The following is a 26,541-nucleotide window of genomic DNA, read 5'->3' on the forward strand; positions in this document are numbered from 1 at the left end:
CGGATCCTGGCACCCAACAGGCAATTGACTGTAATTTTCTCCTTGCTCAGCCTGGTGAGTGGGACATCAGTGTGCCTGACTATAAAGTCACCTATGACTAAAATGTTGGGTACGTTGTCTTGCCTTAGGGGCTGTTGTTGGGTGGCACACTGGTGTTGTGAGCTATGTGTCACTTTGGTTGTGACTGGTGTTTGTTTGCTTTTCAGCTTCGGAAGTCCTTGTTGCTTAGGCAGGTTAATTTTAAGGGCCTCCGCATATGTGGGTTTAGTGTTCTTATCTGTGTGGGTTTAGTGTTGCTATCTGTGGGTGTTGATGGTGTGGGTTTTGAAGGTGTAGTGCAGATGTTAACCTTCTCCTCTTGACTGTCTACCACAATCGTTGCTGGAGAAAGCTTTGCTTCCAGTTTGGCTATCTAAGTACATCTCTCACAGGTTGTAGTGTTGGGTGGTAGGAGGAGAGGGCTGTCTGTGTACATAAGGCAGTTGCTGCATTGGCTCAGTATGCCCAGATTCACCAGGTGGACAGGAGAAATCATTGGAAGGTTACCCTTGGACATGCCTGTTTAGGTGCTTTTTTATAACGTACAAGAGCTGTTTTCCCTTACCTTTGCAAGGTACTTTGCAATTATAGGCTGTTTAGTGCCTATGATTAATTTCTCCTTATTAACAAGGAGAGTTGAGTGCTTGTATCAGTTTAAGGCTTCCTAGTGCTTTCCAGCAGGTTCTAGAGTAAGTGATAGTCACAGGGGTTCAAATTTTAGTGCTACTACTGAGAAACCAGCTAGTTCTAAGGAAAAAATTGAAGACCAGACTTTCTAGCACCTGGAATAGTTTAACCGTAGCCCCGCTGTGCTGCACGATGCGAAAAATGTGCAAATACACATGTTTTTAAGCCAGAAAGTTGAAAGGGATAGAAATCAGCCCAAAAAGGCTAATAAAATTACAATTTCAGAGCTGGAAACCACTCCTCTATTGTTAGATAGGCAGTACAATGCTCATCACTCCCGCTGGTAAGCAGTAGGACTTCCCTCTACCACAGCAAGGTCTGGATATCTCTGAATACAGAAAATAAAGTCCTGAGACAAGCAAAGCCTGGGATCTGGACTATACTAGCTAGGAAAGGTGGGAAAAGAGCAAACAAGATAGTATTTTTTTTGGTTAAAACAGGCTAAACAATGCAATAATAAGTAAATAAACACAGAAAAGGCTAATGCACTTGAGTGTGTAGCCCTAAACAGTATCTATGTAGTCATCATAGAGATTTTTTTCCTTATGCCTTATTGTATCCCACGAAGCATTTATATATTTGCATTCAAAGATTACATATGTAGTGAGTGGAATAACAGCATACTCTTTGCTTACACAGGTGATGTAATCCTTCAGACTGCCCCACCTGAAAGTTAACATGCCCTGCAAGGTCCTTGGTCTCCCAACAAGGGTGCATTGCCAGGTTTTTAACCTTGAAGCATATATCCTGCTTCCCCTGCCCTCAAGAAGGATACACAGGTTGACTCATTAGTGCATTCTCTCCTTGGCAACTTTCCCCATTCACAATAACCTTGTAATGATTATCACAGAAAGCATCTGTTACACCTTGGGAAAATGCTGTTTTATTCAAATTCTGCAAATTATGAAAGCAAATACAAAAATAAATGCAGTATGTTAATAAAACCTGTTTAAAGCTACTTTGTTTTCTTAAACACGTACAACAATTTTCAGAAAACAGCACAAGCTTGTTAATGCCATTTGTACACAACAATAAACTGGAAAGGCTTTTTACAGATGTGCTGCAGTGTTTTTTTCATTGTAATAATGTTCTTTCTATATCTATAAAACTAGAAGTTAATACTCACTGTTTTATTATATTTAAATACTTCTGACTTTCTCAATCAATCTTTTTCTGGCTTTTCCCAGTTAGGGGTTGCTACAGTGGATCACCTGTCTGCTCATGATTGGCAGTGGAGTTTTACTGTGTCGAGTTGCCAGCCTGGCACCCAGCCTTCCACAGAAGGCACACACACACACACACACACGCACACACGCACACACACACACACACACACACACACACACACACACACACACACACACACACACACACACACACCAGGGCCAATTTAGAGTGTCCAATCCACCTACAGCATGTCTTTGGGATGTGGGAAGAAACCGGAGCACCCGTAGGAAACCCACACGACCACAGGGAGGACACGCAGACTCCACACAGAAGGCACCCCAGCCAAGGATCAAACTGGAGAACTTGCTGTGAGGTGGCAATGCTGACCACTGCACCACCGTGGCCGCCCACTTTAGTCCTTCAAAAACAGACTGGTTAAAATGATCAAATGATAAGAGGGTAAGTTACTTTCATCCACAGACCACCCTCACCACCACCACCACATACATAGCAATTATAGACACTTGCCGTGTACACTTCATCTGATTGCCACAATACCTTTCAAAGTGAAAACATAATGAGAGACAAAGGCCAAGAATCAGGGATAGATTTTAAATATCATTCTTATATATTTAGGAAGATGCTATAATAACATGTTTTGCATTACCCTGCAGTCCTGAATGATTTACCTGAAAACCGCAGATTTTATGAAGAGCAGGCCAAAAATCTGATGCAACCTCAGGTACACACTGTAAAACTGGGGATAGTTGAGATCTGTATAATTTCAGTTTTGTTTCATATAAACAGTAGCCATAAGTATTTAACACATTGTATACATTACATACATTTACATTTGTACCTTAGCCTTGTAAAGCAAAATTGTTAACTGAGCAAATGACCAGAGGATAAGTTGCTTTCATCCAAAAACAGGTCCACATTCACACATCAGTTATATGTACTTTCTCATATATACCTCATGTCACTGTTATAAAAATAATACCTCTCAAACTCTTAGTACAAGGTCTGGGGACAAAACCAAAACATTAATGATAAGCAAAGGCTTAAACTCAGGGACAGATTTTAAACATTGCTCCTCTACACCTAGAAAGTTGCTGCAGTAACATGTTTGCATCAGTTTTATGAAGAACAGACCAAAAAAGAAGAGTCACTGTCATAGACATTTTGCAAAATCAGAAACATTTTCAACTTTGTTTTGCACCAACAATAGCCATTCATTAAATAGTCCAATGTATTTCATAAAAATGCACACCAAGTCCTGTAAAGCCAGACTAAAAATGAGCATATGACAAGATGGTAAGTTGCTTTCACCCATGGCCACCCCACTCCTATCCCCATTTAGTGACTGCAATCCTCAATGTTTTGCAAGAGAACCACAAATCTCATGAAGCACAGATGAAAAATATGAGGCATAGTCAGGGACACCCTGCGAAATCAGGGACAGTTTCAACTTTTGTTTTTTTTATACAAATAGTGGTCAGACAGTCAATTTTCCAGTTTATTTTACCAAATGCATACTAGACCTTAAAAATCTGTCTTAAAACTGAGCGAACAATAACTTGCTTCTATCCATAGCATAGTTAGTGATGATAATCCTCAATGCAGCACTACAGCAAGTATCTGATTGCCTGTCAGGAAAAAAAAGGACCAACTATATACAAAGCTATGTCAAACCCAGAGCTGTTGGACATGCTCCACTTAAAGAAATCCCAATCCCTCTGAGCTACATGCTCTAGGGACCTAAACCTTATCACCACAATAAACAGAACATGCTGGAGGGATAGATTCCTGTCCCAGAGACTTCCCATACTCTGGAACAGACTACCTATCTATGTCAAACAGAGCTCCTCATTAGCACTCTTCAAGAAAAATCTTGATGATTGGATGGGAGATAGGAAATTCACCCCAGGGATCACTTCTGTGGCTCTGCTCGACAGGGGCACAGGAAAATTATTTTCTTGGGTGGCGAAAGCCAGGGTAAATTTTTGGCTAGGCTTATATAGGCCCTAGGGCCAATAGCCTAGTACCCTCCTATGAACCTATGAACTGTTGCAGAAAAAGATGAAGTCCCAAGACTGGTAAAACTCCCTTATTAGTCTCAACAAAAAGTTGAGATCTCTCATCAAATCATCTAAAGCCAGCTATGAAGGCAGAATTGTGGCAGACACTAAAAACAATCACAAAGCCTTCTATAGTTATATCAAGAACCTCCATGGCAATACCCAGATTTGCTCATATTTACTACACAATGGTACCTCCTATACTGATCCAACATATATTGACAACATACTGGCTGACAGATTCAGTGCCAACTTTACCCTTCTTTCCCCCTCAAAAGGACAAATCACAATACTGGAAGAATGTCAGGCACACAGCATTACTGCAGCACAGATTAAAGCTGCATTGTCCAAGGCCAAGAATACAGCTTCCATGGGACCCAATAATACCCCTGGCTGTGTTCTACATGAACTACAAAGTGAACTGGCACCACATCTGTGTGCCCTGTTCAGTCACAGCTTCACCTCAGGCTTTGTCCCTATCGAATGGTGCACTGCTACAGTCATCCCTCTCCATTAAGGGGGAGCAACTACAGACCCTGGGAATTATGATCCCATTAGCCTGATGAGTCTGATATGTAAAGCTAAGGAGCCCATCATTATGGACCTGATTAACAAAGATATAGGATATCTCCAAACTCTAGACCCCATGCAATTTGGCTTTGTAAAAGGGAGATCATGCCTGCTCAACCTGGTTGACTTCTTTGAGTCAGTCACCAGGGCTGTGGATGAAGGTAAGGCAGTGCATACAACCTACCTTGATCTGGCCAAGTCCTTTGATACCATTCCTCACGGGAATTATTGATAAACCCATAAAACTAGGCATCGACCCCTATATCACTAGGTGGGTTGCAAATTGGCTCACAGCTAGAACACACAGTGTGAAAGTAGTAGACTCTAAGTCAGACTGCTGACCAGTCACAAGTGGAGTTCCACAGGGATGGGTCCTAGGTCCTTCTCTCTGTTCAGCATTTACTTCTCAGAAGTCCAGGCCAACACAAAGGGAATCTAGCTGACCAATTTCACAGATTACTGCAAGCTGGGAGCCATTATTAACTCCCCAAGTGATGCAGACATCGTACAGAAAGGCCTCTCTGAGACCAATGACTGGTGTCGAAACCATGGCCTTAAACTTAATGCCAAAAAATGTGTCGCCATTCCCTCTGGTAAAAACTCAGTTCCCACTAATTACCACATTGATGGGAGCCCACTGAACACTGAAGCTGTTATAAGAGATCTGGGGACACAGGTTGACAGCAACCTATCCTTCGACCAATACATTGCCACTGTGGTCATTATCAAGGATTTTGCATCCAGGAAGAAAGAGGTCATTGTCTCTCTCTACTCTTTCCTCATTAGACCAATCATTGAGTATAATGCCCTGTTTGGCGTGTACCTCACTAGACACCTGCAACAGCTAGAGAGGCCACAGAAGTACCTCACAAAGAAGATCCTAGGCATTAAACACATGTCCTACACAGACAGACTCAAAAGACTCCAGCTATTCTCTGTCTCATATCGCCTACTTAGAGGTGATCTTTGCCTGACTTACAAAGCCATGTCTGACCCAGCTCTGTTAGAAATGTTAAATCTAAAGAAATACCAATCCCTCCACAGCACATCCTCCAGAGACCTCAACCTCATTACCAAAATCAACAGAAGATGCTGGAGAGACAGGTTCCTCACCCAGAGACTGTCAATGCTATAGAATAGACTTCCCATACATGTCAAGCAGAGCACCTTGCTGTCCATCTTCAAGAGAAATCTTGATGAGTGGATGGGTAATAGAAAGTTCACCTCGGGGATCACTCTAGTGGCTCTACTTGATAGAGGCACTGGAAACTAATGTTGGGCTGCATAATGCCAGGACACCTCTATGGGCTAGGCTTGTAAAGGCTCCAAGACCATTAACCTAGTACACACCTATGAACCTATGAACATTACCACACCACACTGCGGTGGGATCCATGTGTTGATTATTTAAACAGCATGTATTGGAATTTTTTGTATACACTGAAGAAGGCTGTGTAATTTACCAGCCGAAACCGGTCTGTTTGTACTTGCTGTAATGCTATTTTACTAATAGATTTATTTCAGTCACTGATTGCTGGCTCCATTCTTTTTGTTTCGTTTGTCTTGTGTTGGGAGCCGTGCATTTACCTTCGCGCAGGAAGACGTTCTTTATTGTTTATATCTGCATCAATAATTCCCAAGCCATGCTATGTACAATGTTTTAAAAGTTTTCATATTAAAGTTTGCACAATGGCAAACTCAACTGTGTTAATATTTGACTTATGTCTAGTGCAGGTAAAGAGATATTAACTGTTGCTTTCATGATGTTAATTTATATACATAGACTTTTCACATTTTTTATATATCTCAAAAACCAAGTAACACAGACAAAACTCCTTAGCCTCATATGAAAGCTCTCTGCTAGATGAATAAAATGCTGCTAACAGTATGTGTGTAATTTGAGTGAGATGTTGCAAGTTGTTTACAAACATTACAAACATAATAATTACTATCTTTACTGTGAATTATAAAATTCAGTTTAAGAATACTACCACTATAAAATAGTTTGTGCTGAATGGCTTGCCATTTATACTTCTTTCATAACCCTTATGGTTCCAGAGATATGAACATTTGTTTGAAATGTGAGGATATAATTTGATTTTGTCAAAAGGCTTAGACTCCGTCCATTGGAAGTTACAGTGCAAACTTCCTGAGCTCCATTGGAGTAAAAGAAAAAATAAATGTATGATTTCTTAATGATAATGTTCAACACATAAGTTAACAGAAATGCATTAGCAGAGTTGAATATAACAATCGTTTAGAAAACAGGTATTTTTGTATTGTTGGTTGGCCATGCCACCTGGAGCTGTTGGTCAAAGCAGTTCCCAAATCACTCAATTATAACACATGACTAGTAGAGATGCACTAACTTATGTTACAGAAACCTGCAAGAAATGGTCCACATAGTAGTTCTCAATAGTCTGTAAAGCAAAGAGCTTCAGGGATGATATGTGAGCAGCAATATTTTTCAATGATGCAGGTATGCAATGCAGTCTGACAATGAATGTGTCACCACATTGCTCTGCAGCTCAATTATGAACTCCAGTATGAACCAACAGCTTTTATTTTTTTTCCTTCAGATTTTTTGGTCCTTGTCAAGCCATAACTATCAAGCTTCCAGTCCTTATGGCAACATTTGTTCCTCTTTCTCCAAGAAGTCTAGAACGCTGAGTATGTGATGTCTGGGCCAGGAGTCACTGCTGCCTTCCAGCAAGGTTAGGAGGCATTTTTATGAATGCTACGAACACTCCCCATGTCTGCTGAAAATCAAACTGCATTACCTTTATAATGGTCCATGGTGAGTATGTGTTGTGTTTCACTCTTATTGCCAGATAAACTGCATACATTTCTCAGTAAGCCTCTGCCCACCCACATCCATACTGTGAAAATCTATCCACATCCACACTGTGCTACTCTATCCACATCCACACTGTGGTACTCTATCCACATCCATACTGTGGTACTCTATCCACTTCCACATTGTTGTAGTCTATCCACATCCATACTGTGGTAGTCTATCCACTTCCATACTGTGGTACTTCCACAGCTGGAAGATGTTCACTCACTTTCATTCTTTCTTGGTTAGCTCTTGTGATGCCCAGGGTGCTAACTGAAACCAAATTATCTAAGGCTTACACAGAGCTGAAAACTATTTAACACAGAGCCAACTAGATAAAGCCAATAGTTTTAAATGGAATCTGATTGATGCATGGCTTATTTTGTTCCTTCCTTCCTTCCACTGTTGTAATAAGGAGAATATTAGCATCTTTACCAAACGCTGTTACTAACTAATGATAATTCATCACTGAAATAGCTGCATTATGGTATTTCATTGAATAAATTATGTAAGTCCATGTCCATGAAGAATTCAGTGTTCTCTACTTTCATAAAAAGTAATTAGTAGGTGTTTCCCTTATGCATATAACTAAAGGCAACTTTCAGTGCTGTAAAGCTGGGGCATATAATTGCATTAACAAACTATTTTCTTGTACAGCTTTTTGGTGGTTGCTTAACATGCACTGGGGTCCAAATAGATGAAAGGACTCAGAAAATGATTAAGGGCATATTAATTAAACCATCAGTAAGTATTCTGAGCATGTTTCCCTGGAAATGACAGACAGATTAATAAGACCTTGTAGTGAACTTGCTGATAATTATATTAGGTTGGCTCCATGGCATAAGCAGCTATCACATGAAGACACTGAGCTTAGGGACATCTTTTGTGGAGTACTCTGATAGGAATTCAACAGTAACTGTTTACATCCCCTGCAAACATTGTATCAATCTGCCATACTGAAAAGAGGAATAAGTAAACTAAGGATTATTAGCTGTGTTAAGATGACTAAAATACTTTTACTTCACAGTAGGCTGACAGCAATCCTAGCAAATATTTGGGTAGTTGGGCACTGTTACACAATCAGTGCCCTTTGTCTGCATCTCATATATAGTCTAGCAGATAGTGCCAACAAACACGATTTTCTGTAACTGTATGCTACCATAAGCATCCATAGAATGAACAATAATCCACACTAAGATCCTTAAATATTGTGTGTTTTCAGAGCACTTGCATTATGGAAATGTTCCTGAATGTTGGTTTTCTGATTGAAACTATTACCATTTTCACATTGAAAAAATGTGTCTGAAAATTAAAAAAAAAAATAAACTTCATTCACCTGCACTTCTTTTACTTTCATTTTACATGGGCAGCCGGTTTTCAGGTAGTACATCATACATTGTCATGTCTTAATGATGCAAATAGGGGTGCATTTCCTTTTTTGTTCCTGATGGTGCATGTTGTGCTCATGTAGATTTGTCCAGGCAAGGAAAAGCTGATGAAAATTCTTAAAAGGGGCAGGAATTTTCAAAAATTACTTCCAATCATAAGTGAATAGGTAGGCATTTATTTAATTATAAAGAATTCACCAAAACAGAATGCACAATGCATTTATGATACAGGCAGATATAGACTACAACAGAAATACAGACTCACCCACAGTTTTTCAAATATACTAAATTGCACAGATTTACAGTTTCCAAAAGTTACTTTAGGATAATGAAAAAAAGATGCCTTGTGCACAGTATTCTATCCTGAAAGGGTGCTTTTGCTTCTGCAGTGTTTTTTTGCAAAGTTGGTCATCGAGAGTTCTTGTTAGGAAGGGCATATTACAAGAAGCATTACAACAAAATAACTGCTACTAAAACTTCTTACATTTCAAGAAAGTTTATGCTGAAGTCACTACTTCAGATTGTGGGAATTTGTTTTGAACAGTGTTTCTTTTTTTTTGGGGGGGGGTCTAATCAAAAGATCAAGGCCATGCCACGTGTTGCTAGACATTCCTGTTTACAATGAAACTGATACAGAGACCTTGCAGCACTACATAAAATAGCTAAAATTGTTCATTTTGATTTATTAATATATAGTTTTCTCAGGGCTTGTATTATAGAGATGCATAAGAATGCATTTCTTCTGCAGGAGTTCTCCCAAATCCTGGATTCTAAAGGAAGACCCTAATGAAACTGTTGGCAGGACAATGCATAACCTTCTACTCACCTCAGTGTATGAATAGCTAGCATCTGTAACATTCCATTATCAATGTACTTAGAAGCAGTGTGCTTACAGAATTGCATGATCATATTACTATTTGACTCACCAGCTGTCTCAGTATTGCAAATAATAATGAGCATTTTGTTGGAGTACAAAAGTGTTATTATACTGAGTACAGTCTTGCAGTTCACACTAAGGTTTTTCTCTTATCCATTATGCCTAGAACTAGTGCACCTGCATAAGTGATTGACATCTGTAGCATTTTACATTGAGACTGTCTCCATCAGGTACTATACAAAACTGTTATTGTATTAACTATATGCATACATTGCATGCTGAAGTTTTTAAGTTTGACTCTTACAAGATTTATTCCCCCTCCCATAATCCCTCAATGTACTGCCATATGCAGGGATAATGCTGTACAGAGCTTAAAATATATTTACAATCCCATGAGATGAAGTCTGAGAGGTCTACATTATACTTCTCAAAGTAGTATTCAGTCCTTACTGTGTTTCTGTCACCATTTTGGAAAGCACTTACTTATATATGTTCTAAAAGTAAAACAGATTTTAAGTACAAAGCAGTTAATAAGCAAACTTAACTGTACCATAACTATTAAATGCAACAATTAAAGCAATTTATGTTGAATGACTGCTATGACCTTAAACTAAAATGTCTATGAATCTGCTGTGCTATTTTTCTAATAATTAGACCAAATTTGGGACGTCGAAGTGCTTTTCACCAGTAAATGGATAATCACGCCCTTGAATATGCTGTAATGTATACAATTCAATATTTTGGTAGCTTACTGTAATACTGTATATAGTTACAGACATTTTGTTGTCTGGTTTCCATAAAAAGAGTATACAGATTCATTTCCCGTCACAGCTATATACGCAGAAGAACTCAGCAATATAAACTTATAACACTGATGTGATATAATTCATAAAAACAGTATTTAACTCTTACGGAAACATTTGTTTTCTTTCTTCAGAAAAATGGTGGGTTATGTTGTTCCAAAGCGGCAACGGCCACACTACAAAACTTTTCGCTCACATCAGTTGATTGAAAGAATTATTGTGTTTATAAGCAGTATTCCTGAATAAACAATGGTAATTCTATAGTATTTGACTGTGCAGATGTTTCTATCACCATTTTATTTCATAGTCATACACCATCACATAGTTTCCATGCATTATTAAATTGGCTACAGTCATACATTGAATTCTAATTTTTTTCATTCAGTGAAAGTAGGCCCTCTTTTTCAGTGTCACTGTCCTCATAAATAGTATTTCTGTAGCAGCTTATTAAGTCCTTAGAAAATTAGTCTATAGCTGCCTCCATACTGCACATAAACATGGCCATTGCCTCTGCATATAAATACCATCAGTTTATATCCCAAACGTTTTTCATGTTCACTGTACATATGCACTGCATACTACTGGATTGCACTGTGTTTGCACTATTTGCACTGCTTTACTATCATTTAATATATATCACTCAGCATTTCTTCTCTCCTAAATAGACCAAAAGTCACCAAATTCCAGGACATCACATAACATTTTCCACCTCTTGGGTCTAGATCAGCTGTGCGTCCTCATTCGGTCTCTGACCCATCTCATCCAACTGTCAAGCACTCTGCACTCTGTGGTAGTATATTAACTGCCACATGCCTACTGACAACCATTTGCTATTAGCTGCAGAATGAGTCCTTGTGTGAGGGATGCAAACACTTATTGCAAATGAATATTTGTATCTAACACTGATTCAATATGTTGCAAGACAAAGATAAAATCTTCTAAAAATCACTTTCAAAACCAAAAAGATCTCCAAGGCATAGAACTACAGATGAGTGCATTGTAGACAAACATCATCAGTTTACTGGCACACAGTCCATATCACGCACACCTTTTCCACCACCACCACTACGACAGACAAGATTTGCCACAGTGGTTTGGCCTAGACCTTTAAACTACAAGATTAGTTCATTCCACTTGGTAATATACTTGTTACAGGTGACTGATCACAAGACTGACCAAAGACTATGTGGAAGTAAGCTGCCTCGCATGTGTTAGAATCTGACGTATCATCAATTCACGCACATCTTGTCATTCTGAGGATAATTATGACATGATTATTGAGCACGTGAGTGTGAAAGACTTCTGATGTAACTCCTTAAACTATACAAAGACAATGATACAGCTTGGTGAGTATGTCTCTGAGGCTGCAAAGAAATTAGTTGTGAACAGAATCTTAGCACCACTGAGAATGATGCAACAATATCAGCAAAAGAAGATGGATTTTAATTGTTGCCTTAGTTACTGGTCTTATTCTGTAAGGGACCAATGTGCATCAGCTAGGAGAGAGATGGAAAATAGCCCCATCTATTTTGTCAAGGTTGGTCTATACCTATCTTATCAGGGCTTTTGCATACTTTTTAAGACCTTCCCTATTTCCCAATTACTTGTTTAAGCAATGTCAGTCTACTTAGCCTGGCAACAGAGTAAATACAAATTACAGTCTGGCAAATATCGGAGTAACACTGCTCAGCACTCAGAACCTAAATAAAACAGTGTCTTCCTTTGAGGCCTTCCTACATTTGGAAGACATTTGGATACACGTGCTTGCACTGAAGCTTGGTTCCAGACTAGTGACAGGACTTCCTCATTTCCCAGCTCGTCTGCCTCACTCTTGCTTAGGCTCGCAAGTGTGTTGAGCAGTAACTGTGGTGGTGGTTCCTCTGTCTTTATCCAAAAAACTGTCACCTGTAAACTAATCATCCAGAACAATGACCTTGAACTCCTTCATATCCTAATATCAGTAAAAAAGGCCTCATACCACATCCTCGCCAAGTAAAGAGCCCTGTCCATGACACCCATAAATCACAAAATAATACAAAAGCGTCGGTATCTTAAATAGGTACAAGGTGAACAATCCCTGTAGAGTTGAAAGAAAAAAAACTGAGGTTAGCAAAATATGCAAAGTCCTGGAAGATAACCACACACACACACACACACACACACACACACACACACACACACACACACACACACACACACACACACACACACACAAATCCACTGAGGCAGATCATTGGGCAGATTCTGAACTTCACCAACAAAAGTCTTCTTCTATGTAAGACAAGAGAAGGCAGACTTCACATGGTGGTAGCCTTACTATTTAAACTGTTTCAAGATTATGCCAACAAAACAATGAAGCATTCTCAATGGTGGGCTCTCTGTCATAGAAACAGGATTCCTAACATGTCCAAGATTCCAGCAATGCTGCAGGTGAAACGGAATGAGACAGAGCTCGAGTTCATAGGCCTCAAAGTAGCACACAATACACTTTCCATTGGTTGACATTCCAGATAAAACCGCATCAGCAAAGTAGAGCAACACATCTAGAAGGTCACCCTTATCAGAGGGGTCAAAGAGGATTACTGGTCAAGGAAAATTTGTAGCAATTCCCTCAGCAATGAAAGCACATCTTAACAGCTCAGTTTGTGCTAACAATAATGGAGATCGCCAGGATAATGAAGGGAAATGTATCCAGGAAGACCCCCACCTATCTATGCAGCTCTTTCCCCTTCAGTCCCTACAGCTAACTGCTGCTAACCTGTATAGCAGGGGATGGAATGGAGTTGGTGGGCCAGCAGGTTGCAGAAGTACATATGCAGCTGTGAATACTATGTACATCTGAAGGGCTTCAATGCCAAGGGGGTGAAGAGGTATGCTAAAGGTCAGCTCTGAATCAGTGCAACTATTAAAAGTGGTAAAGTAAAAAGGAAACTAACTAGCTGGGTTGAATACTGCCTTTACAAGGTCTTTTATTTAAATTTCCAATGCATTATTATGTGCACTCTGCTCATTAGTATCTCAGTTAAGATAAAAATGTAGTGAGTGCCAGCACAGTCTGATGCAGAACTGACTCATGGTACTGGCTGTTGGGCTGTAGCACCCCCTCACCCCGAGCAGAAATAGCAAAACAGACAGTTTTTGTTTATCTTTTCTTTTTCTGTGTTTCATTAACTTCTGAGAACTTATGAGATGAAATGTAAAAAAAAGAAAGGCAGACATTGGCTTATTTTGCTTGCTAGGCTGTTTTTAAAAACAGGCCGTGAGTACATTTACTCCAAGATGAGAATAAGATGGCAGTCTATTGCAGGTCTTTGTGCCTTTAGTATTAAAACATCTACAAAACAGGAGAACAGGTAGAAAGCAAATAGAAAAGCCATGCCTGACCCAGCTCTGTTAGAAATGCTACATCTAAAGAAATCCCAATCTCTCCACACCACATGCTCCAGAGACATCAACCTCATTACCACAATCAACAAAACATGCTGTTGGGACAGGTTCATAATGCAGAGACTGCACAGGCTATGGAATATACTTCCCATACATGTCAAGCAGAGCACCTCACTGGCCCTCTTCAAGAGCAATCTTGATGAGTGGATGAGAAATAGAAAATTCACCCCAAGGATAACTTCAGTGGCTTTACTCAACAGAGGCACTGGGAACTAAGGTCGGTTGGCACAATGCCAGGGTAATCCTATGGGCTAGGCTTGTAAAGGCTCCAGGGCCATTAGCCTAGTACGTACCTATGAACCTATAAAATATATCTTAATAAACTAAAGTCCCTCTCCATTAATCCAAAACACCAGTTTACTAGGAACTTACACTACACTTCCTAAACTGACATACAAATAAATGGATCAATGTCAAAATATTGACGGATCACAGTATCGAACTTCTGAATATTGAGGCTCACATGATCTAACCGGCATTACACCTAAATGCTGGTATTTCTTGGGATCAGATGTTTGCCATTTCCCCAATGTAGATCAATCTCAGAGTTGGTATGTATAATATGCAGGAGCTTGCCCCCTGCAAAAAAAGCCATTTTTTTTGTTTTACAGGTGTTTATGTACAAAATTGGTTAGATGATGTAAACATTAATACTCTGACATTTGACACTGTAGTCTGTTGATACTTTGACATACACCCAAACAAATATGCACAGTGCTTCCCTGACTTTATCATTGCAAACTCCCTTGACAAAGCTGTACCTTCACCCACTATGGACACCAACATACTTGGCCTTGTCCTCATAACACATCCCCTGCCTGCCCCTCAACCACTGTCATACCATCACTGGTCAAATCTGATCACTGAGCTGTGTTGTTCTCCATAAGATATGACTACTGGCCAACACCCATCCAAACTATCTTTAGACACTTCTCCAAGGTCAATCTCACTGTGCTTGATGAGGACCTTAGTACGTTCAACTGTCCTTCACCTTTCAATACACATACCCAAAGACTGTACTCCCATCTGAAGTCTGACATAGAAGCTATGTTTCTATTTGCCACTAACTTAATGCTGAGTTTAGAAACAGTCCCCTCTGGAGGAGCTCAGCTATAAACAAACTACTGCAATACAATGAAAAAAATTAATAGCTCTAAAGAATAAAACAAAAATTCATGCATTAAAATAAACTTTAAAAGGATTAATAAAGAACTCAGGATCAAGCTCAAACACTGCAGAGCTAATTATGAACTAAAAATTGTTGTGTCAGTAAAGAATAACTACAAGACATTCATTAGTTATGTAAAGAACTTCAGAAATAGTAGCCAGCATTGTACCAACATCACCACTAGCCATGTCATCCACTCAAACTGTGAGTATATATCCAACCTAAAAAAACAAGTAATCTCTGTGGTATCCCCAAAGTCTCAAACAACCCACTAAACAAGTATAGTGGGTCAAAAAACAAAACAGTGTAAGAAGCATCTCTGTGTTGATGATTTTCAATCCATATATATCTAGTTAATCACTGTATATTAATCAGATCAGATAATGGTAGTAGGAAACAGACTGTCTACCCTGCTTGGATTACTTTTGAATACTTAGTAATTCAAATTATATATTTTTTTACTTAAAATATGTTTAGGTTCGCTACTTCTACTACCATTACCTGATCTGATTAATATACAGTGATTAACTAGATATATATGGATTGAAAATTTTCCATACAGAGAACTTTCTTACACTGTTTTATATATCTAACCTCCTTACACATAAGTTCAGCTCCAGCTTCTAATCTCATCACTTCCAAATTTCTTAATGCAAACTATTCAGCCCAAACCACACCTGATAATTACCTCTGACTGAGTATTAAAAACACTCTCTAAGCTATAAAATACCAGCTTATTGGCTCCAGATAAGACACAGAGCTGTTTCCAGGTCAGTATGAAACACCATTATTAGAACTGTGACTAAAACTATTCAGCCATAACATCTGTAGCAGATACATACCAACAGCATGGAGAACAGCTGCAGTCATTGCCCTGAAAAAGGGAAACCTCACCATGAAATCTGGCAAATAACATAATTTGCAAGGTGATGGAACACATACATCATCATGGACCTCATAAACAAGGATATAGGGAGACTTCAGTTCTTCAAACCAAACCAAACCAAACAAATCTGGATATGTAAAATGTAGATTATGCCTATTAAGCCTAACTGATTATTTGAATGAGTCACAGAAGCACTCCATGCACACAGTTTACCCCAATTTAGCAAAGGGTTTTTGACACTACACCTTACTCTGGCATTATTGACAAATTGATTGAATTAGATATATATCCCTATGTGACCAAAGGGTTCCTATTATGTTATCGAAAGATAATGTAATCGAACCATCAAAACTTCGAAATGGCTGCAGTTCGAAGATTGCATTGTGGGATTGCAGTACAGTGAGGATTGGAATATTTGCCCTTTCCTCACTGTAGTGTGATCTCGGAGTTGGAATATATATTTAGCGGGGGGTGTGAGGGGCACAGCCCCCCACAATACAAGCTTCAAAATGCTACCATTTCAAAGTTTTGATGGTTCGATTACGTTATTTTTCAATAACGTAATATGAACCCGTGACCAAATGGACTGTGATCTAGCTCACTAATCACCAACACTCTACTGGTATTAATGGCATCCTATCATTGTCATCAGTAATGTATTCTAGGACTTTGTTTTTGTGACCATTTTTATTTAGCATCTACTTTTCTGATATTAAATCTGGTATTAATGGCCTCCAGCTAAGTTCCTAAGTTCATGGATGAATGCACGCTTGTAGCCATCCTTAACTCCTCCCTAAAGATAATATGATCCTACAAGGGGCATAACTATGATAAATTTGCACTGTCAGAGTCATGGTTTAAAGCTGACCCTGAAAAATGTAACATTGTACAATCTGGTAAATGAGACCTCTTACTCACCTACCTAGGCATTTTCATAAGTTCATAGGTTCATAGGTAGGTACTAGGCTATCGGCCCTAGGGCCTATACAACCTTGCCAAAAAGGTACCCTGGCTTTCGTCACCCAAGAAAATTATTTTCCTGTGTCCCTGTTGAGCAGAGCCACAGAGGTGATCCCCGGGGTGAATTTCCTATTTCCCATCCAATCATCAAGATTTTTCTTGAAGAGTGCTAATGAGGAGTTTTGTTTGATATAGACTATCTCATTTCAGTGAAATCATCAGTGCTCTCTTCTTAGCCCTCATCAGACCCTTTTGTATGTACCTATCCAAACACTTAATCCACTGTGAAAAATCCTAATTGTTTCTCATTACAAAAAAAAAAAAAAAATCACATATCAGTTCACAAAGTTGAACACAGTCCCCATGATTCAATAAACAATTTTCTCCATGCAGGAACAATGTAGCTGCTCGTGCTTGGAATATAGCTGCCAAGCGATCCAGTAAACTAGTGTTTTGATGTGCACAAGCCTGCCTACACTGTTCTTGCACAGAAACCAGTGCAGAATACTAATTTCCTGGTGAAAACTATGCAAATGAGGTGAATTAGTGATTCAGCAAGCAGGCAGGTATCTGTGCAAGAACAGTGTTAGTTCCAGAAATGTATTCGGTTACTAACTGAATACATTTCTGCAAATAACAAAACAGAGGCATGGCAGCTCCAAAAAAGCATGTATTATAGTCTTTAGGCATGCCAGTGGCCAAATATATGGCCATTGGCATAGAAAAGTGCTTAATTTTTATAAAAATCAGTTTTTATTTTGGCCGATCCTGGCCGTTTAAGCATAGGGCAGTGGCACGCAAATGGGTTCATGCTGAAAATAAAAAAAAAAAATGTGAAAACTCAGTTTTAAGGAAAATCAGCATTTTACCATTATGGCATGCAGAATCAAAACAATACCAGGGAGCAGTGGCTGTCAAGGTTGTCAAGGGGAAAGGCTCTGTGTTAGTGCAGTAACTATGGACTAAGGCGGTGGAGTACGCAAATGAAGGAAAATTTACTGAATCACAAAAATCTTCTAAGTGCCAAACTGAAACTAACCATGTAAGTGCTATATAGCACAATTTTATAACTGGGGGAGCAATAGACATGAAAAGGGTGTGTGTCAGGCATGTTGTAAGCAAATTGAAGCCCTATGGTGCACAGATAAGCACGGCTAATCAAGGGTGTGTGTCTGAGGCTGTATTGACTTATTCCATGAAATGAAGAGTGTGTTCACATCCAGGGAGGGCCATTTCTTCATGTTTACATTAGCTAACCATGTATGCACAGTGCACACTGGGTCTAAAATAAAACAAAAAAAATAAATAAATAAACCCGGAAATAGCAGTACTGTTTACATTTTGGTACTGGGTTTGCGTGATACACCTCGGGGCTTAAAAGGGCAGGAAATGGGAAGGGAAAAATAGCAGAATAAAAGCAACCAAGAACAAATTACATAGCCAGAATGCATCATAGTCAGCCAATCATAGAGGCAGCATCTGCAGCACAACAGTATAAACTATGGAAACACTTCACAGTCTGTTTTTTCCCACAAACTTTGCACCATTGGTGTACACATGCGGGAGAATTTTAACTGGAAAAATGTTAGGGCCTGCCATTGCTTTGATCCATCAGTAAGTGTTAGAGGCTGAGGGCAGAGAGGAGGATAATGCTGACAACTGCCACAGACCGAGGAGGATTAGAAGAGTGTTAAGACCCAGGGTAACTTACCAGGGGCTACGTGATCTGGAGATAGTAGAATGCTACAGGATGGACAAAGACATACTTCACCAAATCACTGAGCTGTGCTGGCCTCAATTCAGACCTAGAGCCAACAGAGGTGAACCCATCCCAGTGGATACCAAGGTATGTGCAGCCTTAAGAATTCTAGCTACAGGTACTGTCCAAAGACCTACTGGGGACATAATGGGGGTCTCACAGGCATCTGCATCCAGGGTACTCCAACAGTTCCTGCATGCCATGATACCACATGCCAGTGAACACATTTACTTCCCTAACACCCGTGAGGAGAGGACCAGCAATATGTGTCACTTCCACCATGTAGCAGAATACCTGGAGGTACTGGGTGCCATAGACTGTACACACATCCACATCAAAGCACCACCCAGTGAACAGGGTAGGGTCTACATAAACCGCAAGGGATTCCTCCACCATGTAGCAGAATACCTGGAGGTACTGGATGCCATAGACTGCACACACATCCACATCAAAGCACCACCCAGTTTACAGGGTAGGGTCTACATAAACCACAAGGGCTTCCCCTCCATCAACTGCCAGGTTGTGTGCAATGTCCAGGGCATTATCATGAATGTGTGTGCTGGCAGCACTGGAAGCTATCACGACTCCTACATCTGGCATTCATCACAGCTGTACCAGGCATTTTCTAGTGGGGGCATCCCGTGTGGCCATCTGGTGGGGGGATGCTGGCTATGGACTGGAGCCATTGACAATGGCACGGATCAGAAATGCACCCCCCACACACAAGAATGCCATAATGAGGCACATGCACAAACCAGGATCATTATAGATTGTGTGTTTGGGATGCTCAAGTCACGGTTCTGCTGCCTTGACATATCTGGTGGAACCTTGCAGTACTCTCCAGCCCCAAGTGCACACAGGTTCATAGTATGTGCCATGCTACACAATATGATCCTGTAGAAACAGCTGCAACAGGAACAGCACAGGGAAGGGCCACACAGCCCACCACCATTGCCAAAGTCCCCACAGGAACAGAGGGACTCAGTAAAGGAGGCCCCTGAGCTTGTTCCTGTAGGCAGATGGAGGCATGCCCACTATACTCAGGCCTTGGCAAAGAGGCAATGCATAGCACACACACTGACACTGTAGGGACCCCAGGGACTGACACCTCTCTCTCACTTGTACACACAGTAAAATGGATGACACACACACATCACATTACCTGTAACTTATCATTTATAGGCAGTGTACTGTGTGCATCCAACATAGGAATCCCTCAAGCACTGTCCTCACAACTGCCGCAAGCACAAGGTAAGTCAGTCTTCTTAACAATAAATGAATGGATTAGTATGTTTTGTTAGCATATCTATGGCAATGCTGCACGCATTCAAGGGAATAGGGTGGCCTACTGGGACAGCAGCACATAACTGATAGCTATGTGGGACACCAGGAAATGTCTGGCCAAAACTGGCCTCCACACACTATACAGTAGTACCCAAAGTGGCAAATCCCACTGCAGTATATGTGTGGGGCCAACTAACTGGGGGAGAGTCATAGGTCACAGACATGGATGTCAGTGTGGGAGTCCCACACTCAGCCCTCACACCCACACAGAAAGCCAGCTGTAGAAAATCACAGAGAAATGTCAGGTAAAGGCACACAAATGGTGGCAATGTTGAATTACCCCCTTACAGACTCACACAGTGATAACACAGCAGGACCCGCAATTGCTGTAAGGTTATGAAGGGTAAGAAGTCTGAAACTCAAATGTATGCCATTACAATCTGACCTGTGCTCTTTACTGATATGCCTCTAGTCCCCAAGACAGGGCACAATAATATGGTAAATAGAAACAAAATGTAAAGCAAATATCAGCTCAGTCTGTGCAAATGTGTACAGTTGACAGGTGTGCCCCCCCCCATATACCCACACAAATGCTGTAACATGTATGTTTGGTGGGAAATATCAGCATAGCACACATTGACAGGGCTGTACCAATACACATGAAAACATGTTGCCTGCCTATAATATGCAGGGGTCAATGAGCTATGTGTATGTGTGGTTAATACTGTCAGGATCTGGCCAGCATGTCCTCCTGGCAGTCGTCTCCTAGTGCCCTAGGTATAGTGCTGTTTTTGACAGGGCCATGTACAGATAACTGCAGTGCCAACTGTTATGCATGTCAGTGATACCCACTGCTCTGCCACTGACATACCTGGAAGTCACAGCACTATGTGGAATATACTACACATATAATGGACATCTTGAAGGATGTGTAGCTGAGGTGCCAAGGCTTTTGTGAATATAAATGCTTTTTGATACTGTTGCCAGTGGTTATTCTCAATAATCCTTTTTCTTATGTTTGCTTTTACATATAATGGACATGCCAGCAAAGTAGAATGTACTCTGTACCCACACCCATGACTCCCAACCTCTGACAGCAAGATGTCTGGACAACGGCAGAAATAAAAGTGGAACAAAGGTAAAATAATAGGCATGTGTTGTAAATATCACCCTTACATACTGAGAAAGTTGGTAGGGTGAGGGGTTTGCAGTAGTGGGAATTGTCTGAAGGTTATGTAGTCTGAAATTGTAATGTCTGTCATTATTTTGTAACATCACTCTTCAATTATATATAACTAACTTGACATAAAAACACAAGTTTACTTAGAAAGGATGAAACCTCTAGCCAAACACCTGGACAACCTGCCAAAAAAATGTACAGGTGAGAGGTATGCCCACACAAGGATATGACATCTCAGGTTAGAATGATACCACACAAGCAGGAGATTCCCAGCCAGTATATCACCAGGTTGCTGGACTGTTTACACAGCATGTCATTACTCAACTGGCTGTAGCCACATCTCACAAATGGCCTTGTTGGACAAGAATGCACATAGCTGCCTTCATAATAGTGGTCTGTGCATCATACAACCAGTGTTCCTCTGGTAAAGCACTGTGAGGATCTGAGTATGACTGGCGCTAGGTAATTACACAATACATTGCAGTGTCAGACAACAGATATGTCAGAAAATGTCTGCTAAATAAACCCAGTACCCTGAGGGAAGTCCTGTGTACTCCTGAGAGGCCTGGCTGTAGCACACAAAACCCTGGACTGGAGTACACCTATCTATGGAATGGAGTCCCACTCTAACTATAGAAGGTCACACCGGGCATGCTACTACACTTAGAGAATCACATAACATGTTGGAACCCACATTGGAATATATGACTGTATTGTGTATATATGTCTGTGCATACAGACAGCTATGTACACCTCAACTGCCCCCCCCACACACACACACACAGCAGACAGGATTACCCTCAGCTAGCTTTAGGTGGCCCATATGTGATGCATCTGCATCTGTTGCATGAGATGCACACACACACAAACACACACATACACACACACACACACACACACACACAAACACACACACACAAACACACACACACACACATAAATATATGGGCAACAGATAACATATGTAAAGCATACACACACATAGATGTGGGGAAGTGAGAGACAGACAGTGATAGAGAGAGAGAGAGAGAGAGAGAGACAGGGGGACACAGACAGAGTGAGTCACACATACAGATACCCTGAATGGCATACAGTGATGTCCTGCTGTGGACAGTGGCATACCAGTTGTAAACAGTTACACATGCCAGCATAAAAGGTGAACCCCATTGTGTAACAGTACTGAGACTGGGTTTATAATAATACTTCACCTGCCGGTGTGTGTGTGTGTGTGTGTGTGTGTGTGTGTGTGTGTGTGTGTGTGTGTGTGTGTGTGTGCGTGTGTGTGTGTCTCCATGGTATTAGGAGACTGTTCCCACTCAGTACACTTCACATTGCCCTACTTCACAAGATCTGCTGCTGTTATTCACCTTAGAACTACCATTGGACACCTATTGCTCCTATAAGCTCTGTAGCGCCTGTGATAACTGAGTAACACTATAGTGCAAATAACTAGATATATAGGGGTTCTAATCCTAATACTGGCAACTGTGTGTGTGTGTGTGCATGTGTGAGAGTGTGGCAGCATTTGTTAGTAGGTGAAACAGTTTTAGGCCATTCCCACCCACAACACTTCCCAGTGCCCAACTATATCAGTCCTGCTTATGTCATTCTGCTTATAAACACTTTGGCCAATTGTCAGTCCAGTAAGATGTGTAAGATGTGCAATAACTGAGTAACCCTATAGTACAAATCACTAGCTAGGCAGGGGTTCTAATATCAGATCTGGCAAATGTGTGTGTGGGTGTATAAGTGTGTGAGTATGTTTGTAATAAGAAGTATTTTTATAGGTTTCCCACCCAGTGCCCTACTTTATCAGTCCTGATGATGTCATTCCCCTTATCAGCACCTTTGGCCAGGTGTCAGCCCAGTAAGCTCAGTAGCATGTGCAATAACTGTGTAACACTGTAGTACAAATCACTAGATAGACAGGGGCTTTCATCTCAATACTGACAAATAAGTGTGTGCTTGTGTGTGAGAACCATATTCTTTTTGGGCTGTTATTTTGAGTTGTGTACCACCATGTACACTTCCCATCAGCCTACTTTAGCAGTCCTGCTGATATCAGTCACCTTTACAAATACCTTTGGGCAACCGTCAGCCCTATAAGCTGCGTTGCACTTATGATGTCTGCATACTACTATAGTGCAACAAGCTAGTTAGGTAAGGGTTCTAATCTCAGTCCTGGCAAATGTAAAAGTGTGTGTGTGTATGTGTGTGTGTGTGTGTGTGTGTGTGTGTGTGTGTGTGTGTGTGTGTGTGTGTGTGTGTGTGTGTGTGTGTGTTTGTAGCTTAATGATTTTGAGTCCATTCACACCCAGTACACTTCCCATTGTCCTACTTTAGCAGTCCTGCTGATGTCAGTCACCTTTACAGATACCTTTGGGCAGACATTAGCTCTATAAACTGTGGGGCACTTGCAATAACTGTTTACTGCTGTAGTGCAACAAACTAGTTAGGTTGGGGTTCTAATCTCAGTCCGGGCAAATGTGTGTGTGAGTGTATTTGTGTTTGTATGTGTGCATATAGGTAGGTTACAATATTTTGTGGCCGTTCACAACCAGTTCATCTCCAATTGCTATACTTTACAAGGGCTGCTGATGTCCCTCACCTTAGAAGTAACTTGGGACACCCTTCTTCCTATAAGCTCCATGGCACATGCGGTAAATGCATAACACTGTAGTAACAATAACTAAATAGGGTGGGATTTGAATCTTAGTCTTGGCAAATGTGTGTGTGTGTGTGTGTGTGTGTGTGTGTGTGTGTGTGTGTGTGTGTGTGTGTGTGTGTGTGTGTGTGTGTGTGTGTGTGTGTGTGTGTGTGTGTGTGTGTGTGTGTGCTTGGTTGTGAACCATATCTATTGGGGTGGGTTTTGCAATCTTTTAGTGTGTTCCACCCAGTACACATCCCAATGTCCATTGTACAAGGCCCACTGTTGTCAATCACTGTAGAGGTAGCTGTAGACACTCTGCAGCCCTATAAGATGCATGCTATGTGAAATAACTATGTAACAGTATGGTATCAAAAACAAGACAGGTGGGGCTTCTAATCCTTTGATACCATTCCCCACTCAGGAATCATAGACAAACACAGCTAGGCATCAATCCCTATGTCACTAGGTGGGTTGCAAACTGGCTCATGGATAGAGCCCACAGTGTGAAGGCAGTGGACTCCATGTCAGACTGCTGATCAGTCACAAGTGGAGTATCACAGTGTCTGGTTCTGGTTCCCCCATGTACGGTATGCACACATCTGACATCCAGACCAACACAAAGGGACTCTGGCTGAAAATATTTGCAGACAACTGCAAGGTGGGTGCTATGTTTACATACCCAAATTATGTCGACATCCTTCATACAGTCGCCACTGAGAACTACCACTGTTGTCCGAACACTGGCCTTAGGCTCAATGGCAAGAAATGTTTCGGCATACCCTCTGGGATCAACATGGTTTCCATAAATTACCACATCGCTGGTAGTCCACTTGACACAGAAGTTGGTATAGGAGGTCAGCGAATACAGGTTGACAGTGACCTCTCTTATGACCACCACATTGCCACGGTGGACAGAAAGTCCATCTATGTGGCACATCTCATAACTAAGGTTGTTGCATCCAGGAAGGAAGAGATCAATGTCCCCTCTACTGTCCCCTCATTAGGCCAAACATCAAATACAAATTTGGCATGTATCTCACTAGACACCTGCAACAACTGGGGAGACTGCAAATGTACCTCACAAATAGGGCCCTAGGCCTTAAACAACTGTACTACATGAACAGAGACCAATACCTCCAAGTATTCTTGGTCTCATCTTGGCTACGTACATGTGATCTCTGCTTGAATGACAAAGCCATGTCTGCCCAGCCCTGTTAGGAATGCCACATCTAGTGAAATCCCAATCTGTCTGCACCACATGCCATGGAGACCACAACCTCATTACCACAATCAACAGAACATGCTGGGGGACAGGTCCATAACCCAGAGAATGGCCATGTTATGGACTATATGTCACATATATATCAATCAGAGCACCTCACTGGCCATCTTCAAGAGAAATCTGGATGAGTGGATGGGGAATTTAACTGTCACCATGGGGATCATTCAAGTGGCAATAGTCAATAGACGCACTATGGACAAATGTCAGGTGGCATGATGCCAGGGTACTCCCATGGACTAGGCTTGTAAGGGCTCCTTGGCCATTAGCCTGGTAAACACCTATGAACACATGAACCTATGAATCTCAGTACTGGCAAACATGTGTGTGTGCATGATTGTTTATAAAAGTGTTTGTGAGATGTAAAGTTGAAGGTGAAAGTACTTTGACGCCTTTCTCACCCACTACACCCCCATTGCCATGCTTTGCAAGGGCTGGTGATGTTATACACTTTAAAGGTACCTTGTGACACTCTTAATCCTATAGGCTCCCTGGTGCTTGCTGTAACTGCATAACACTATAGTACCAATGCCTACATATATAAGGGTCCCAATCTGAGACCTGGAAAATGTGAGTACATGTGTGGGTGCATGTGTGTGCAAGTGTTTGTACGTGTGTATATTTATAGGAGACAGCAATTTGAGGTCTCAATCTCCCAGTACACTGCATATTGCCAGACTTCACAAGGGCTGGTGGAGTTGCCCACCTTAGAAGAACCATGGAACAGTCTTCACCCTACAAGGTTCGTGGAGCATGTGATAAATGTATATCACTGTAGTACCAATAACTAGATAGGAAGGGGTTCTAATCTCAACCTTGGAAAGTGTGTGACAAGAGTATCCTATGTTTGATTGAGTACTATATCCAATGGAGGGTGGGTTTTACATTTTTAGACCATGGTACTCTTAGTACATGTCCCAAGCTCCACTGCATGAGGCCCACTGTCTCCATCAACTGTAGAGGTATCTAATGACACTATTTATCCCAATAACAGATGTGCTGTGTGTATGAACTATGTAACAGTACGGACTGACTGACAAGATAGGCAGGGCTACTAACCTCAGTTCTGGCTAATGTGTGTATGACTCTATCTGTGTTTGTCATTGTGTGTATTTCTGTAGGTTAGAGTATTTTGAGTCCATTCTCACCCAGTATATCTCCCATTGCCATAACTTACAATGCCTGGTGATGTTGTTCACCTTAGAGGAACCATGGAATGCACTTCACCCTACAAGCTCTGGGGCACGTGCAATAAATGCATAATAGTTTATTAGCAATAACTAGATAGGGGTTCTAATCTCAGTCCTGGCAAATATGTGTGTGCGTATGTGTGTGCGTGGGTGTGTGTGTGTGTGTGTGTGTGTGTGTGTGTGTGTGTGTGTGTGTGTGTGTGTGTGTGTGTGTGTGTGTGTGTGTGTGTGTGTGTGTGTGTGTGTGTGTGTGTGTGTGTGTGTGCAAGGCCAGTATCCTGAGAGTGTTTGAG

The sequence above is a fragment of the Protopterus annectens genome, chromosome 4.part1 (genome assembly GCF_019279795.1).
Source record: "Protopterus annectens isolate FY-2018-M chromosome 4.part1, PAN1.0, whole genome shotgun sequence".
Classification (NCBI taxonomy): domain Eukaryota; kingdom Metazoa; phylum Chordata; order Ceratodontiformes; family Protopteridae; genus Protopterus; species Protopterus annectens.